Genomic DNA, 13,950 nt, shown 5'->3' on the forward strand with positions numbered 1-13,950 from the left:
TTCTGATCAGCATTCAGGTTTCGCGGGACCCATCTTCATACACAAATGATTGGTTAAGATGTTATGAACTGTGCCGGTTGACAACCCTGTACTCTCTGCTAAATTGGCGACTCGTCTGTCTGCCATAATCACGTCAAGGATCTTCTCAATGTTTTCCTCTGTGTTTACTGTTACTGGTGCCACCTGCATGGGCATCTTCGCATGACTGTCTGCCACAGCTGAACTCACGGCACCATCTCGCAACAGTGGGATATGATGGAGCAGACTCCCCTAATGTTTGTACCAAACCAAGTCCTCATGAATTTTCTTTGGCTGTAGGTTCTCAATTTCAAGTACTTGATGACAGCACGAACATTAACATTTAACATTTTCACCACGTTCTTACAGATGCTCTACTGCCAACACCTGCCAAGAACAAAGTAAATGGTAAAACATCTTGCATTTCGGCATAAAGTCATCACAAGATGTCTACTTTCTACGCATGTTAAAATTATGATTCTGCATGAGGGGGAAGGGGGCGAGTATTAGAGCATACTGAACGCCCCTCGTACAATTTATATTATTCCATTTTATAGCTCTCGTTCTGCTCTACAAAATGAGACAATATGATTTTATGTAGCTGTTCAAGAAGAGTGAATATTTTTCTGTCGAATTTTTTAAAGAAATTATGAAAGAAATGGAAGGAAAAAGGTTCTGAAGCATCAAAGAGGGGGTAAAAGGTGAAAAAAGGTGCAACAAAGTATGTTCATTTTACTTGATTCTAAACACATATCTCAAACGATCGGTATGAAAACAGCTATATTTTTGGAAAGATGCTGCACCTTAAAATCCGTTCCCTAATGATGACTATTAAGGAATCTTGTTTCATATATAAATAAAAAAAATTGTTTGAATGACCTCTTAGATTCATGTTACATAGTGTTTTATCAATAATATTTGTTTAAATGTGAGTGTATAGGGATGTGTTCTTCTAATACTCCAAGCTGCTAAAATTCATTATGAATAAGTGACGATCATGTAAAAATGTTTAAACTAAATGCTGTCTTGAATTTCAGGAAATCTATTGCCATTTCCACTAACACTATGGGGATTAGTAAAAACATTAAGTTAAATAATTCATGTCTTAATTTAATGGATTTGCTCACTTGACTAACATAATATATACATAAAGCATATTTCCTTCTCTAACAATTTTAGAATTTCGTTTTTACCCACACGACCAGCAGATTAGAAGTTAATCTGAAATAGCAGATTTGCTAAAGGTTTCAGTCAGGATTATAGGCTAGATTTTTTATGTTTCCTCAATTTTTTCTGTCTCTGTATACTGTCACCTGACAAGAATTAACTACATTAAAATATAGATATACAATTTATTAAAGTATATGATCAAAATTCGTTTAAATAAATATATTAATAAAAATCATCGTGCAATTTTTCAGACGGAATGCAAATTGAGTTAGATACGTTTTTTATGTAGCAGACTTATAATGAAGTGCCACAAATATCTTGGGGGAGGAGAGGGTGGTTACGATCTTGTGGACTTTGATAAGTGGTACATTCATCATAGAATATGACTCACACCAATTGTAATGTCCACTACTGCTTCCATATATATGATTATCTTTGCTCAATTCTAATCTAATCCTTGTACCATATCATTAATGTCGCAAGAAACATAACCATCCTTCAACAATTATATACACACTCATACTTTTTGTAGTATATTTCACGTGTTGGTTCCGATTACGATATGGTTTGAATGTATTGTGTCTTATTGCAGTATCTGTGAACAGTATAAACACAAATTATGCAGCCTTTGATATGTTGGCTATCATTCTGCATCTATATACATTGGCTACGTGTAATGTACATGTGGATTACATTACTTTATAGTATATTCTAAAAATCAACCTACAGCACTGTTTAGAAACAATTATGTCACCTTTCTGTTATGTTGATTCAAATATAGATGAAGACAATCCTGATTACAACAAGAAATTATGACAATCTCCTTGAAGCACCATCTGTTGGAGAAAAGGTAAATCTAGACGAGAAGAAATCGTGAGATAAAAGCAGTAAATTTTTTAATCAACCATAAGAATATTTCATACATTCTGTTTGACTCTTCTTAGAAAAGTGTTTATCATTTCATAGATAATCCTTTTCAGTAGCGACGATTGGTGCCAAAAATGAGGGGAGGGGCCGGGGGACCTAATCGCCGTCACTGATCCTTTACCATTTCGACTACATCCATTGTTAAGCTCTGTCTCTTCGCCATGTTGTTTACATAATTATACATTGTCTACGCTACATAGTCTACATTGTCTACACCCAGCATGTAGACAAACTTTCTTTACGGGTACACGCACGTCAATGAATGCAACAGCGCGCACTCTGATTGGCTGTTTTCTCCCAGCTTGCTGACGTAATGTCTAAAAGTAAATTATGCTTCTCGATCGTGTATAAAGTATGCAGAGAATGAAAGAGTTCAGTTTCGTGTCTGAAAAAACGAAGTTCCACTATAACTGCGGCCTGCTATGGCACGTAATGGTCTTTTAAATATCCAAAGTTAAGAAGACGGAGACTACGTAATTGAAATCTGAAGGCCCGAGGCCGGTGCATCTCACGAAAGGTTTCTTGCTTTGAAAAATCACCTTAATTCGGGTCACTGGAACTCGAGGAGGCGATTCTAATTCCCGGACGAGCCCCCAGTGACATGATCTCTGACCCAGTCATGCTTTGTCGGCGTTCAACATTATGATAAGACCTTGGGAGCGGAATATTATCATTCTCTTCTTTGGATGCTCCTCAGGTTAAGCGCTCGCAGCATGCACACTCAATTTAAGCACGTCAATAAATCAAAGACGAAACGACTGTGAACTGTGGGAGTTAATGAAAATTACAGGTTTGCTGTAAGAGTTGGTGTACGCAGTATGAAGGGGCTCGTTTCTAAATTATGATGTAAACTTCTTCCCTGTAATATGATCTTGTAATCTAAACCTAATTCTGTGTCGAAGTCTATCATTTTTATATTACACATTTCTCTCTGCAGCCATCTATACAAAAATATTTGAAGTTCTTGAATGTACGATTTAACATCATTTTCTGAATTAGTGCAAAATTTATATTACTTTTATAGATTTCACTGTGAACAAAACTTTCATTAGCTCATATTGAACTTGTTATCTTTGTCAGAAGACAGTGTCATACAATGGCAACGTTAAATGTGGATTATCTCTTGCTCAATTTCATCTTCACCTCTAATCCTTATCGTCGACACTAGCCAAAAGTAGCGACGTCGATGCAGCCAAATCCATCAATCAATCGAGAATGCTTCTCTTTATCTCGGCCTCGTCTCAATTTATAAACGTCCCGGGTTCGAATCCCGGCCTGGCCATGAGTGTTTGTGAATGTCCGCCGAAAGTGGCACAAAAAGCGAAGTAAAATAACAAACAAATGAATCAGTTTATGAACATATGTTTCGTTCTCGTCTTGGTTTCCTCTGGATCATGTGCCGAGCCTGCGATTGGGTTCCAAAATTGAGGGGGCAAGGTGCCAAAACTGAAGGGGGGGCAAGGACAGTTTACTTTATCTTGGTAGATAAGGTTAAGCATAGTGCATGAGCAAAAGTTGAAAAAGTGGGGTGGGGCAACTTCTCCCCCTCGCCACCCCTAATCGCCTCCACTGATTATAAGCAATATGTATAAAGGCCATTTAGGGAAGGAACTTTTCTTAATACCGTTTCTTTCCTCGTTTTCCAGCTACGACCCTCGAAAACATGCATTTTATCTTGCGTGAGTGTATGCAACCACGATGCACAGTTGGTTAACTTTCCAATAAAATAATTTTTGGTTTTCATACAATATTATACATTACACTTTATCAAAGTTTCGAACGAGACCGATAGTCTCTGTATTGCACCTAGTTTGCATGTCTATCTCCAATAACAGGAGACCTCAATATGAAAAGGAAAAACAAAGGGAGAGAGACTTACGAGATAGTAATCAAGAATGGCGTGGTTAACAGGATATCTACTGGTACATGCAGTTCGTCCTAAAAACACACGACGCATCCAGTATTCAGCAACACAAATCCATCTGGAAAGTCACCAAACCTGTTTGAAGATGTGCATTGATCAAGAGCTGCAAGTGGAATCAGAAAAGATTATGACTGCTTGGGAAAGTCACCGTGAAGTTTTACTTTCAATGGTGCATTTGATGTGTAAATAGATGAACGAGGATTGTGTGTTTCAGTCTTCAAGGCACGAGGAATAATTGTGTAGCTACTTAGGAAGAATGGGAAGGCTTTAAAGTAGTTTATTAAGTTATGGAAAACCCCTACGTGCTTTCATTGATTACGTCCGGTTACTCACAGCATTCCACGATCAAGGCTCAAACTATTCTCTGTCCGTTGTAGGAACGAAGTCAATGTAAAAAAATTTACGTGACTTCTGAGAACTCCTATTGGTTATTCGAGTGGGAGCTGTAGGCTACACGCATTTTGCGCATGGGAAAATAGCTGATACATTGAAGTTGTGGGACCTTATATTATGAACTGCATAGCTACGACCAATAAATTCACGGGCAAATCAACACCAGAACTAACAAATAGGAAAGGAACTATTTCTCAGAAGTCAAGTGGATTTCTTTACGTTAACATCTTTCTTGTAGTGGCATAGTTGAACCCCAGGTGTTTTCAGGAGATGGGATTCAAATTCCGAAAATACATATATTACGGATGCACTTATAAATTAATTAAATCTATCAGGATTGTTAAAGGCCCAGGAACCCATAATTTCTAATGGGTTCTATTGGGTTCCGCAACAGAACTGGAACCTTTTTCTCGCACAATTTAAATTCGGTCCAAGATGGGTATTGTCTCAATTGTTTCAATACGGAACTTAGACCGGATTTACTTGATCCGGAAAAAAGGTTCTTGGCCAGAATTTCAATTGATCCGGAAAAAAAGGTTCCTGGACAGGATTTCAATTGATGCGGATACTATTTAAATTTAGCCAGAAAAAAGGTATATGCTAGCTGACTTCCCAGCCCGAATAAAGCGAACACCTAAACACTAGAGAAATGGTTCTCAACCTTCGTGAAACCATGTCCCGGTATTTTTTTTAATCAATGCCCTTAGCCCAAGGATTTTCCTCGTAAATGTATACGGTATTTAAGATTTTATGCTTGAATTAACATGTGCATATGAAATTAAATATTGATAAATGAATTCTAGCATAAACATAAAGAGTAATAATAGTTTGATTACGTGTGTAGGATTGTTGACAAATATAAAAACGTTGCCTCCTTGTAATTAAGTCATCCCGGGTTTGATAACCGGTGAAGGCACATAATGGCGCGGGTCCCACTAAAACTGTAGGTCGAGCCCTCATAAGTATATTTGTGCATAAAATGGACTTAAAAAACGGAAACTCACGACTTAAATATGACGTTGGGATTATGATAGTTGTCAACCACTTTCAGCAGAACATTTCGCAGCTCAGTATTGTTGATACGAGGGCACGGTATCGGTTCGCGGCCCGGCGGTTGAGAAACAATACACTAGAGTACTTTACCATGTTGACTCATCTATTTTGGATTAAAGTGCCTCAATATGCTGGCTTTTTTCAAATAAAAGCAGTCACGCCGTAATTGGCGAAAACACGGCCTCTTTTCACGATGTTGAAGGCAAATTACAGCCGATAACTGCATCAAAAAACTTGATAAAGCGAGAAGAACGTTGTGTTTAAATCTTAAGACATTGTTAAAACATTGTACATATTGATACTTTATTACATCAACAAATTTGAGCTTCAAACACGTTGCAAGACCTCCGAGCTCGTTGGAGTGAAACATTCACTGCGCTAAAGCGAACAATAAAACTGAGGCGACACGAGGCACGGTATTGAGAAAACGACACAGTCCGAGAGACACTTAAGCGACATGCGACACGTCCATCTTGCCGTGTTTCTTCGTTTCGAAAATTCTAACGCAATCATTCCAGGATTGTCTCCCTGTTGTATTTTTGTGAAACTGTGAATACATTTTTGAAAATGTGTTGCAAATTGTGGTTTCTGAACTTCCAATAATCCAACATGCCACAAGTTTCGGAGGGGGGGAGTTGAACCCTAACCCCCCTCTAAATACTGCCATGAATTAAAGGGACCGTAGGTGTAGCATACCAAACAAAAATGCGGACTGTTTTGGTAGGAAATCCTAGGTACAAAATGATTCTGTTGTTTAAACACGGCCAGCGTTATTTCCTGCCTCCAACATTGTAAGAGCGCGGGAGGAATCCAAGAATATGCTCGTCTGATTGGCTATTTCGGGTACTGCTGTGAATAGTAAAGGCAGCTTAGCAAGTAACAAATCAGTTTTTTCATAATATAAAATATTTGTTCTTCTTCACCAGATATTAGTCGACACATTTGTCCAATTTTTTACACTCAAGTTCATTATATCGTTATCTCAGATGGTGCTGAGGAACAAACTTCTTCGTCCTAAGATCCCAACCTTGACTTCTTACTCTATCAGCATCTTTATATTTGTTAATTTTGCAGACCAATCTTGTTCTGACTCTTAACTTAAAAATATTCAGGATTCGTTGACTGATCCCCAAAGGGAGAGGTTGCTTTCTTAAACATCGTAATTGGTTTATGATTATTTTTGCACCTTATATTGTTCTGAAATGATCCCAGCACACTAAAATGACATCTGGATGTAAGTAGGATTGTTATTATCACAAGCACAGAAATCGCCATATGAATTTAGGTCGAAAATCTCAAAGGCGGATTTCTTGATGTTGCGACAAAGGAACTTCACTGCCAGATGAGAAATTCCAGTTGTTTCCTGTCAATAGCAATAATCACGATACCTGTATACTACTTTTGTTCTGGCTTCCAACGATTTGAACTTGATACCTTGTTTTAAAGTATTTTCACTAGAAAAAATCAAATGTTTAGAGGACCCAATATTCTTGCCTCTAAACTCAAATATTCATCTTGCTTCTTTTTATAGTAACAAATTACTAGAGCTAAGCAAATTCAGAAATATGTGTCGTAATTAGACTGTAAACAATGTAAATACGTAAAAAAAAGTAAAGTAAAGTGCTCCCCTGTGCTTTGCACCACGCCATGAAGGCGTATAGGTTGTGTGGGGTTAGGGCCCCACACTCTCTTGATCTCGGCCGTGCTGGGGGGTGATGTGATCAGAGTTTCCTCCAGGTACCCACTTTATACGACGCTGGGTGGGCGCCGGAGCCGCTTGAACTAGTTGAAAAAGTCCCGGTTCTCCCCCGCCGGGGACATTGTATGATTGTTAATGACTTCTAAGCCATTTGGTGTTTCTTTTTCGTCCGACAAAGTTAAAACATTTTACTCGCAACAATATGTCCAACAATTCGGTGAATGTCAAAAATATTAACTTCCCATCGAGAAAAATGGTACACAAGCAAGGGACCAGGCGGGCGTATCTCAGTTTGTGCTGGAAAAATTTCGTCGCAAAGAGACGTAACTCAATATACGACAGTTTGTGACAATAACTTTTTCGCTAAATGCTGAGATACGACACTTTGACAAATCCTAAAAAACTGAATATCTCGAAAACGGATAATAAAGTAGTTCAGGGACGTCGATTTGCCAGATTGTGGAAACCACCATATACTACACATAGGAGAAATATCTCAAATTTCGCTTTTTTTGACATACGACACTTTGTGAGGGGGCGACGAATTATGTGAAGCTGAAAACCCATTCATATAAAAACATTTTTCTTTACAAATATTGATCTCCATATAGAGATAAGATAGTTATTTTTAATAACAACCATTCAGAACTTACTTTTTTTAAATACTAACGCAATAAAACGAAGAAATATACTTTTCATAGGTGTTCATTTCAGTCATAGGCAAAACAAAAAATCGTGACATAGGAAAACAAGTAGCTCGCGTTATTGTTTATTGAATAAAATTACTAAAGGCTTTCATTTTTGTATTACAAATTGTTATCGTTGCTGTAAAAAGTCTAATGTCAAAATATTATTGAACTGACATCATACGTCAGCTTGAATAAAGCGGAGTCTGATCACTCATTTTGATAATATCGTTGCATGTAAAGCATGGTAACTACAACAATTCCTTGAACAACCCTCAAACAAATCGCATGTAGCACCACAGAAAAAATAATCCGGATGGAATATCTTGTTTGTTTGATAGTAAACATACAAGTGAATCACATTTACTGTAAATAGTTTAGAAATTTATTTTGATTTGTTACTCAGATTTTTTTGAAACATGAACTTTCAATATCTCGAAACCTGCATTTTGTCACTTATCATGTTTTACACCCAAGCCCTTTATATACAATTTGCATAACTGTATACTTAGCATTAATTCATGTACAACAAAAGCTGCTTTTTATAGTTAATCAGTGTAAAATAGAGTATGAGCTTAAATGTAACACTATTTCTTTAATAATAATAATAATAATAATAATAATAATAATAGTTTGTTTTAAGTGTTGAGCAAAGTATGAAACCTAATACAGCACTAAAAAAATCAAATACAAAAGTACAAAGTTACTCGAAAAAAATACATAAGCTATAGAATAACATAACATAACAAGTTATCATATTTACACTTGAAGTTACAGTTTTCAACTAGATCTATTACGTATATCTCTGATACTAATAATTGTGCAATTAACTGTGTATTGTTCTAATAATAATAATAATAATAATAATCAGATTTATTTAAGTGATGATAACGATTAAACAACCAGGTATATCACTATGTCAAAACTGGTTATACAAAAATTAAAAAATTGAAAACATAGTTATAAAATAGAACAGTGAATCCTACAATCTTATACAGCATCATAAATTCAAATTGTAGGTATCAACAAGATCAGCTACTAAACCTCTGGCCTTGTTTAGGCATGTGAGAATTGAGATATACTTACTTACTTACTTACTCCTTGGCGCTACAGCCCTTGCAGGGCCTTGGCCTCCTTCACGACGAGCCTCCAGTCGTCTCGATCCATCGCCTTCCTTCTCCATCTCCGGACTCCCAGTCTTCTCAGGTCTCCCTCTACATCATCGAGCCATCTTTTTCTAGGTCTTCCTTTTCTTCTTCCTCCACCTGGTCCTCCTGTTAGCACCTTCTTTGGCACTCTACAATCTTCCATTCGCCATACATGTCCCAGCCATCTAATTCGTCCACACTTGATCTCTGTTACAATATCTGAATTATTATATAGTTCTTGTATTTCCACGTTTGTTCTCATCCTCCAAAACTCCTCTCTCACCGGCCCAAAAATTCTTCTCAAAATCTTCCGCTCCCATCTTCTTAGTAACTCTTCGTCCTTTTCCACTAACGTCCAAGTTTCTGACCCATATGTCACTACTGGGCGTACAATTGTTTTGTATATATTAATCTTGTTTTTTCTGCTTATGTCTTTGGAGGAGAAGACTTTCTTGAGTCCCAGTGAACATCTATTGCCTGCAACTATTCTTGCCTTAATTTCCTCAGATACATTGTTTGTTTTGTTTATTATCGATCCTAGGTACTTAAAGTTATCACATTTTTCAAATTCTTTGTCTCCTACCTTTTTCGTTCTTTCATTAGCTGTGGACTCTTTTCTTGATGCAAGCATGTATTTAGTTTTTTGTACATTGATTTGTAATCCTATATGCCCTGCATTCTCTTCTAGTTTTTTTAAATTCGTTATTTAGTTCTGTTTTGTTTTGTTTCGTGATATAAGATCAATATCATCTGCATAAGCTAGGCACTGACTCATCCTGTTAAAGATTGTACCTCCTGGATTTATACTTAAATGTCTAATTGGCTTTTCCAATGCTATATTGAATAGCAGGGTTGACATGACATCTCCTTGTCTTACTCCTCTCTCTATTTGGAATTCTCTTGAAAGTTCTCCTTCAATCTTTACTTTACTTGTTGTATTGTTTAATGTCATTCCTGTTAATTTAACTAATTTCGTTGGTATTTTCATTTCTTTCATGATTTTTAGGAGTCTGTTTCTCTTGACGCTGTCATATGCCTGTCTGAAGTCTATGAAAAGATGATGGAGGTCTATATTGTATTCATAGCATTTTTCCATTATCATTCTAATTGAATAAATTTGATCTGTAGTTGACCTATTTCTCCTAAAACCACCTTGATATTCTCCAATCATCTTTTCAGCTAGTGGCGTGAGTCTCCTGACTAGTATCTTAGCAAATGCTTTATATGCCATATTGAGGAGTGTGATACCTCTGAAGTTTTCATATATTGTTTTGTCTTTACTTTTGTGTATTGGACATATAATTCCTCTTCCCCATTGTTGTGGCATTCTTTCTTCTTCCCATATTTGTTTGTATAATTCTTCTAATTTATCCACTATAATGTTCCCTCCTACCTTCAATAATTCTGCATTTATATTATCGTCACCTGGGGCTTTATTGTTTGCTAGTTCTCTAATTGCTTCTTTAACCTCTTGCCTTGAAGGGGGCTTAATCAAATCTTTATTAGTCTCTTCCATTTCCATGTCAGTTTCATCTTCCTCTTCCATCCTCAAGGGTCTTTCTTCCACTCTGTCTCCCATATCCTCATTCTCCTTCTCTTGTTCATTCTTATCTCCATTCAAAAGTTCACTAAAGTACTCTGCCCATCTGTTCAAAATACCTTCCTTATCTCCTATCAGATTACCCTCCTTATCTTTGCAAAATGCAACTCTAGGTTGAAATCCTTTCTTCTCTTCTTTCAGTTTCAAGAAGTAATCTCCCTTTTCCTTAACTTTCCATGTCGTTTCTATCTCTACTAAGTTTTTGCTTGTCGTACTCTCTTTTCTTTCTTCTGCACAACTTATCGGCCACTCTTCTCTTCTCTTTAAACACTTCTCTATTTCCTTTTGTATTTCTGTTTATAGTCTTTAACCTTGCGTCGTTTCTCTCTTTTATAGCTTTATCGCATTCCTCATCCCACCATTCGTTTCTTCTCGTTGGTTTCTTCTTACCCAGTACCTTTTCTGAAGCTTGTTGAATGCTGTGTCTTATTGCTTTCCATTTTCCCTCTATATCAGAATCTTTCCATTCCTCTTCCTTCTCTTCCAATCTCTTCTTTAATGTCTCTTTATATCTTACACTGTATCTTTTATCTTTTATTACCTTCGTTGTATCATATTTTTCTTGTTTCATTCCTTTACTATTTCTATAACAGGCAATTAATTCTTTGTCTATATTTGATTCTGACTAGAAAGTGGTCAGATCCACAATCTGCCCCTCTGCAGCTACTGATATCTGTTATATCTGATGAGTGTCTGTCATCTATTATCACATGATCTATCTGGTTTTTTGTCTCCCCATCTGGTGAAATCCAGGTTTCCTTCTTTATGTTTTTTCTTTGTAGCTGAGTACTTTTAACCACCATTCTTTTACTTACGGCAAAGTCTATTATCCGTAGTCCATTATCGTTACTTTTACTATGTAAACTTTCTTTGCCAATTGTTTTTCTAAAAATGTCTTCTTTTCCTATTTTGGCATTTACATCTCCAATTATTAATTTTACATCATGTTGTGGTGCTGTATCGTATACGTACTCCAATTTATCATAAAACTCATCTTTCATCTCGTCATCATTCTCTTCAGTTGGTGCATAAACACAGATTGCTGTGATGTTAAACAGTCTCCCTTTGACCCCTCATGGTGCATATTCTCTCATTTATTGGTGTGAAGTCTATTATAGCATTCTTCGTTTTCTTATCTACGATAAACCCTGTTCCATATTTCTTTCCGTTTCCACCACTGTTGAACACTATGTGGTTTTCTGACTTGAAAGTGGACTGTCTTTTCCACCTTGTCTCTTGCACTGCGATTATATTGATTCCATATTTCTTAGCAATTTCTTTAACTACTCTCAGTGCCCCTGGTTTCTTTAAGGTGCGTACATTCCATGTTGCGATACTAATTGTCCTTTCTTTATTGACCGTTCTCATATTCCTGGTCTGTCCTGGTCGTCTTCTTATAAATCCATCCTTCCGAGGCTCGTCTATTGGCTTCTCAACGGGTTGTTCTTTTACAAGGTAAGGGTGTCGGCCTTACGCTCAACCCCCAACCTAGAGGGCCAGGTAATTTGTTTTCAGGGTTTTCTTCCCCTAGCCTTTGTAGATCCCTCTACAAACTACAAGGCAGTAGTCCTGGTTTTGGTCCGCCCTGGGTATTTTAATTGCCCAGTACCCACTATATCTAGTGAGCTTTCCTCTATCCGCCACCTGAGGAGGCGCCCGGTAGGAGACCAGGAACTCCGCCGGGAGAATTGAGATATACCTATGGGAATATCTGGGAATTTCATAAACTATATTATTCAAAAAGTAATCACTGTCAACTTGGAAAGTTAATATCTTCTGTACAAAATTTATCCTTTTCATTTTTCTTCTTTCATCTAAGGTAAACATATTCAACTGTGTTAACCATTCAGAGTAATGTTGGCCATAGTATTTTTTTTAAATTTTGTGCATAATAACCTGATAAAAAGTTTTGGAACTGATTCAACTTTTTGAAGGTGACTGGTTGCAGTCAGAAACCATAATTCATTTGCATATTCAAGAATAGGACGAACTATCGTTCATACTATAATAATAATAATAATAATAATAATAATAATAATAATGCTGTAATTTACGACCTGGAAGTCACAGAAAACAAATAACTTTTATTATAAAATATCTCTACACTTTCACCATTCGAATTACATTAACTCTTTCCAGAAATCTCAAGGGGGGGGGGGGGGGCGAGTGCGGGCGCCCATAGAAAAAGTGATAATTTCGAACCAGTTGTTAATTTATTTCAATATCTTTGGAATGGGTACTGCTACTAATAACAATATCACGTCACGTGTAAAATGTACACTCATGGCAAAAGTTGGTCTTTGTGGGCCGGAGCCAGTGGTGGCACCATTGTGGGGTGGGGTGGTGGATGCCACAGTTCACAGCCAAACGTGTGCAGGAAGGAACCTGATCTTGCTTCAAAAGAGCTAAGTTGGCAACAGCTGCTCCACGTCCCCCCCCCCCCGAGGAAATTGTCCCTCATCCCCTTAATGCAAGCAACCTAACCACACTAACTGAGCGTTGCAAGTGCTAGATAGGCAAACATTCTGACTTGGGAGCCGCGGAAAAATCTTGAAACACTAAGAGCGTCGTGGAACGGAAACGTTTGGAAACCTCAACCATGAGGTGTGACGGGATAATACATTACATACATAGTAAATCCTGGCAGAAGATAAATACTCTTGTTATATAAGTCTTAGTAGTCTTCTAATTAATGTTTTTTTAGTATCTAAAAATTAATTTACTTTGTAAAACACACTTTCGAAGAGGAATTGCTTTACATTAATTCTAGGTATTTTTCACTTTCTTCCTTCAAGTAGGTACTTCTGTCAGGTCAATAGACAGTCGATATTTTTTTTCTGTCTGCAAATGAAATTTTTGCGCTCTTCTTGTATTACACAAGGGTCATAGCAAACTTAATGAGAAACTTTTTTTTATATTATCATGTCGTATTATTGAAAAACTAAGTACATAACCTTAATTTACAGTACTTTATTTACTTTTTCACATAATCTGCACTTTTTTGTACACATTTTCTCCACAGTTGTGGAAGTTTTAATATGGTCCTGCGATAGAACTCCTTTCCAGCCTGTCGAAGACACTTACGTACTGCTTTGTCAATTGCCTCCGTTGTCTCATAACGTTGGCATCTTATCTCATCCTTCACAAGTTAAACAAATGGTAATCTCATGGTGCCAGTTCAGTAATGTAGGAGGGGTGTGGAAGAACTTCCCACTCCATTTTGTCCATTTCGTGAAGCAAACTGAGTGGGACCTGGAGGATGGTCTTTTTTCCAGGACGTATATCGCGAAATGCAGGACGGAGCTGTACAGTGTCTGGACATAACGAGCAGT

The sequence above is a fragment of the Lepisma saccharinum genome, chromosome 3 (genome assembly GCF_977018435.1).
Source record: "Lepisma saccharinum chromosome 3, izLepSacc3.1, whole genome shotgun sequence".
Taxonomy (NCBI): Eukaryota; Metazoa; Arthropoda; class Insecta; order Zygentoma; family Lepismatidae; genus Lepisma; species Lepisma saccharinum.